General features: G+C 31.7%; 1 long non-coding RNA gene across 4 annotated transcripts; it reads left to right on the top strand.

Moving 5' to 3' along the window:
* Nucleotides 1-730: 730 nt before the first annotated feature.
* LOC137488262 (uncharacterized) lies at nucleotides 731-4,197 on the top strand. 4 transcript variants are annotated; one of them, XR_011007233.2, is made up of 7 exons: nucleotides 731-775; nucleotides 2,364-2,421; nucleotides 2,511-2,604; nucleotides 2,728-2,885; nucleotides 2,981-3,076; nucleotides 3,251-3,368; nucleotides 4,044-4,197. It is a non-coding gene; the product is annotated as an uncharacterized lncRNA (long non-coding RNA). The 4 variants fall into 4 exon arrangements; XR_011007232.2 differs by having other exon boundaries at nucleotides 3,251-3,380; XR_012393962.1 differs by lacking the exon at nucleotides 731-775 and adding an exon at nucleotides 1,111-1,409.
* Nucleotides 4,198-6,142: the final 1,945 nt, after the last annotated feature.

Genomic DNA, 6,142 nt, shown 5'->3' with positions numbered 1-6,142 from the left:
AGAAGCAATTGCAAGTGATTGTTTATGAGTTTAGGAACACGCATCAAATATGCACTCCAAGCCTTTTCTTCATTGAGACACATTGAATTCTTCTTCCATCATTTGCAATGTTTCCAAATTTTCCTTACCTTTCCTTTTTTTATACTTTATTTATTATTTTCTGTTGAGCTGCTTTTGACCATGTATATGCCCATAATAACTGTTATAAGAGACATGTTTAAGGGATTAAACATGTGCAACATATATGCAACATCCTTCATTTATTCTCTTAGGGAAGGAGAGATCTTAACTTAAGTATCATACCTAGATAGAAAATGTGCTTTATAAAATGAAAAAGTTATATAAAGTTTACTCGGCACTTGCTACATGAGTCCTAATCAGACCATGATATATATATATATATATATATATATATATATATATATATATATATATATATATATATATATATATATATACACTGTAAACCCTAATGCTGTAACTAATTAATTGAGTTGAGTTCTATTAACTTAAATCATTAAAATTCGTTTATCTTAATTAACCTTGATGAGTATTTAGAACTTTTTCTTATTTTTGAGTTTGAAAAAATTTAATCTTTCAAGTAAGGTGAACAATTCTGCTGGGTTTAATTTATACAAAATGTCTCTTTAAAGTTTCATTAACTCAAATTCTGTCAGCCTAGTGATTTTGCGTCTGACGTCATCCAGGTTCACGTACGTGCTCATGCTTCATTGGTTTTTTTCAAGATGGCGGATCGGCCTCGCTTCACACTACAGTAAGTAAAATATTTACAAATCCAAGAAATATTAAATGTATGTTTTAATTAATATAATCACAGTAACAGTTCAATGTAATGTAGAGTTAATCAGGGTGCGTTTACATGTCGTACATTACAGAAAACATATTTAGCCTCACTTGTTGCTAACTAACGTTAACATTACTGTTTAAAAAGTTAGAATCAGTGCAATGTTAGCGTTAGTTGTAATGTGTTAACTCTGAATTTTAACAGAGTGTGATAAAGACAAAAATATTTAAAATCGGCAGATTACATTTTTCAAAAAAATTTAAATCTTGGCGGGAGTATGCCTTTTCTCAGCCTGTGCTGAAGTTGTCATGGAGACGTGCGCTCTCACAACCGCATGTCATGGCGCTGCGCTGAACTCCATCCAGTCTGTGAATGTGGTATTATCTTCGCGATCTGTAGGCACTTCGGAAACGAAAGGCGCAAGAAACGTAACGTTAATCATAACTCAAATGATCTCCGACTAAACACTTAACGGTATTTTCTGATGACGCGCAAAAACGTAGTCTCAAAACTTAACTCTGTCACACGCAGCTTGTTGCTTGCTGATCCATGTATGAGCATAGCCTGACGGAGAACATTTAAGCTGCGCTCCTCACCTGAGCAGGTACAGAGCAGAGCTTCATTTTACACTACCACATTGAGGTAAAGTTGGTTTTATATTCATACATTCATTTAGTAACAACTTGTGACTCGCTCCATATATTGTTTACCATGGTACTTTGTCTATTCGTTCTGAAATTACATGCAAGTATGACATGAAAACAACATTACACTAAATGCACTATTTTTTTTGACTGAACAATGTTGTACTTTGAAAGTCATTGGCTGCTAATATGATTTCACCATTAAGAATATGCAAAAATTACCTTTCTGAAATTATATTATTAAGGTGAAAGTCTGAATGTGTAAATATAAAATTAACTTTACCTCAATCACCAGCACTGATCAACACTTAATATTTCCTCGCGCTTAAGACGACATCTCTGCATATCAATGATTACCTGATTAATGCGATCAGTTAAGTGAGTTTAAATGTCATTTAGGTCAAATGTATTTTAAAGGTATGATAAAAGTTTTTTTTTTTCAATCTATTTTTTAAAATGTCTACTCTGGAGAGAATATAAACAGCCTAAAAAACAAAGTATGCATATCTATAACACATTAATACAAAATTATGTTATTAAATAAAATAATAACAAAACAAAATATTCAAGACGTGGTAAAGAAGACAGTTTTCTGATGTGCAAATTTTGTAGCTTAAAATATATTTATATCTTAAAAATATAAATATTTTAGTCTATATATTTTTACATCATTAGACAATAAGGTACGTTTTGTTATTTCTAGCTTTTAAAATCAGGCCTTAAATTTCTTTGTCGTCCTATTCAGTTTTAGAAATTTCAATACTGTTTAAATTAAATCTGTGTTCATCAAATCAAAGCAACTAACATGATAATCAGCTCTATTGCTAACCGTTTTGGAGGTTAACGTTAGACATCATGTAATTGTACTACTTCCACTCTCAGCTAAATGACACTGTGACTTTGTGTACATACAGAATTGAAGGTCAGGTGTTGCTGACTACAGATAGGTTCTTAAATGGAGGCATGTGAAAGGTGGGTAAAATATTTATTTTGTACTACTATGCCTGGCATATCCAGATAAAATAAATATTACAGTGTATTTATCAATGATACTTTTGCAGCAAGGAAAGTGAAACTTCAGCTAGACCTTGAGTTCAGTTTACAACATGAAAATCCTGATTTCAACATCTGATCAACACCTGATTTTCATCTGAGGTAAAAAATAGATAAGTAAATGAAACATAATAATAATATTAATACATTTTTTCTAGAATTGTATATTTTGTGGTGTGGGTTTGTTTTATGAAATTCTCTCTTGTTTCTTTTTGCTGTTTGCAGAGTACCAACATGTTACAAATGAGAATTTTCCCCACAAATTCTTTGCAAAACTGGACCACCACCTATTTAATTTGATGACAATTTTAAGGCAAACAGCATCCAAAACTGGCAAGACAGCAGATACCCTGGCTAATCTTTTAAAGGTTTATGATGAGCAGGTATGTTTGGGGTCACGTGTTAAAGTATACATTAAAATATAATTTGAATTATTATTATTTTTTTAATTTTTAAAAAATTGATTCTTGATTTCCAGGAACTGAATGATGTCAGTTCATGACGGACTACTGTTATCAGAGGTCTTTTGGTCTTGCTGCGTGAGCGTGACTTAAGATTCTTTAGGAACACCATGGTAAGACTTCATTCATTCTTTTCACAATTAGGCATGTTTAATGAAAAGATGAAAGTTTTGAAAACTTTTACTTAATAACATATTTGTAATCAAGAATAGTTGATGAATCATATAATATTGGCTCAGTCATTTTGATACTGTCCTTACATTAATATCCTTGAATTATGTTTTTAGATTGATAATCCTGCTGACTGAAGATACTTTATTGGCCCTGCATTCACTGAGGGTCTCTGTTGTCCTGAAGAATGAATTGGACACCACCCACAGCACACTTCCAGACCTTTCTTGTCTTGTATGGATTAATGTATGCTCTTCACATAATATATAGTAAAGGACTTTGAACTTGTGCAAAAAGTTTTGCTTGGTATGGATGATGGAAAATAAAAAGTCTCGTAGCATGGAAACCTTAAAGAATGAGTTGATGTAGAGCTTTTTTTTTTTTTTTTAACTTAATAAAGACTGTCTCTGGGGTAGTAACTTCAAAACATTTATTTACCTTTAATTGGTAAGTATGCATTTTATTATATATAGGGATAGTTTGTCCAAATGTAAAATTCTGTCATTTACTAACTCTTCACTTGTCCCAAACCTGCTTGAATTTCTTGCTTTTGTTGAACACAAAAGTTAAGTAAAGCTGACAACCTGTAACCACTGACTTTCTAATAGGAAAACAAATACTGTGGAAATCGGTGGTTACAGGTCTCAGCTTTTTTTTTTTTGGTCAAAAATAACCTTTTAAGTGTTCAACAGAAGAAAGAAACTCAAACAGGTTTGGAATAAGTAAATGACAGAATCAGTCGCCCTGGTCGCTAATTCAACCCAGCTGGACCATCATCAACACAGGATCGTTCACAGCTGGACGTCATCTAGTGGAGAGGCATATAAACCAAGCCCACGCAAGGAGAAGATGAGCTTCATTCACCCAATGACTCCATGCGCTAACGCTTGTCTCTCTGTCTCTCCACAGCAGACTCCAGCTCGTGACGATCCCACATCCGACTACTCACTGTCCTTCACTTACTTCCCGGAGCACCAGAGCACCTCACCTTAAAGAAGAGCACCGTTTACACCCCATTCACGTTGTAAATAAAGCACCCTCCGGGGACTTGTCTGTAAACTTATCCAACTGTGTTGCTGTTTTCCCTCTGCCTCGCTACAATATATATATATCTGCTCTCCGTTAAACAGAAATTGGGGGAAAAAATAAATGGGGGCGAATAATTCTGACTTCAACGAGATATATATATATATATATATATATTTACAGTTTCTGTGTAGTTTACACTAAACGAGTCACTTCACAGAATGTGCACTTATTATTTTTTTAACGAATGCCTTAAGACTAAGTTTTACACTTATTAATGTATTATTAAATTTTATCAAACTTATAGTTGTTTTTTCTTGAGGCTCTTATGTCTGATATCATATTTACATTGTGGGTAAATTCTATTAATTTCAGAATAGTGTTCATTTTCAATCTCTTTACGTCTAATAGTTTTTATTGTTTTAAGACATTTGTAATTGCATAGGAGACAAATTTGAAAGTACTGCTGGACATTTTTTCTTTAACAATAAATGTCTAAAATGGTATTGTCTGTGTGTTTTAAATTACAGATTTATTTTGACAGATTTATGGGGTTTAAAGATTAAAATAATGGCTAATTTTATTTGTGAAACTGACGATGGAGAAGTTAATTTTAAAAAATGCTATCAAAATGAATGAGCTGGGTGACTAAGTATGTAAAGGTGAGATAAATAATTAAAAATAAGTTAATTGCTATTAAAATGTATGAGCTGGGTGATTTAAGTATTTAAAGTTGAAAGAAATTAAAGCAATTAAGTTAATTGGTATTAAAATGTATGAGCTGGGTGACTAAGTATTTAAAGTTTGGAAAAATTAAAATAATTAAGTTAATTGGTATTAAAATGTATGAGCTGGGTGACTAAGTATTTAAAGTTTGGAAAAATTAAAACAATTAAGTTAATTGGTATTAAAATGTATGAGCTGGGTGACTAAGTATTTAAAGTTTGGAAAATTAAAACAATTAAGTTAATTGCAATTAAAACGTATAAGCTGAGTAACTTGGGTATTTTAAGTTAGGTGAAGTGTCTTGCATGAGTACAACAAACTCAAAACTTAATGTTTCTGTTTACTTAAAATAGATAATTTCATAACTTAAAAAATTTGACGTAACTGATTACCTCAAATTTTTTGAGTTTTGTCAACTTATTCGGGATTACAGTGTACATATATATATACATACATTAGTGGTGTTCCGTGATCGGCGTTAACCTGCTGCGTTAACGCGAGACTCTTATCGCGTGCTAAAAAAAAAAGCTGTTAATCTATACTCAAAGTTGGTTTTGGGAGCCGGGTCTATTCTACACAAGCTATGATGACTTTCACCTTGAAATTTAGCGCGGATGTAAACCTGACCGGTGAGCCGTCTAACAAAAAAGTGCCCTTCTGAATCAAATCAGCAGGATCCCTGACTTTACCTGCAGTTAACTGCAAAAAAACTTTAATCAAAAATCGCTGTTTTGGGGATTATGTAGGCCTACAGTTCAAAATTCATGTTTAATTGAATAAACAGCTATTAAGTACAAGTACATCTTATAAAACATCATTTATTTTCATCACCAATTATCATAGTAGAACAGTTTTTCAAGCAGTTGTGATGCATTTTGGAAACAGGAGATGAGCCCCTGGTCTAATACGCCACCTGGCTAGAGAAACCCGTTCTCAAAGACTTATTATTTGGATATATATATATATATATATATATATATATATATATATATATATATATATATATATATATATGTACATTTATTTCTTTTTTAAATATTCAATATTTTCCTTTAATATTTCTCACTCACTCTCATATACTATTTAGTGTAATTGTTTATTTACATTTAGATCTCCTTTGTTTTTAACACTGTCAAATGTAATATAATTTTGGAATAGTTTAAAATTGTATATTTGTATATTGTATAGATATATAGTCATAAAGTGCATGTAATCATAATAACTAAAAATAAACATAAATAATAATCAACAGATAT

Source organism: Danio rerio, chromosome 18 (genome assembly GCF_049306965.1).
Source record: "Danio rerio strain Tuebingen ecotype United States chromosome 18, GRCz12tu, whole genome shotgun sequence".
In the NCBI taxonomy this organism is placed as follows: domain Eukaryota; kingdom Metazoa; phylum Chordata; class Actinopteri; order Cypriniformes; family Danionidae; genus Danio; species Danio rerio.
The sequence above is the reverse complement of the archived record's forward strand: the minus strand, read 5'-3'. Positions and strand labels throughout refer to the sequence as shown.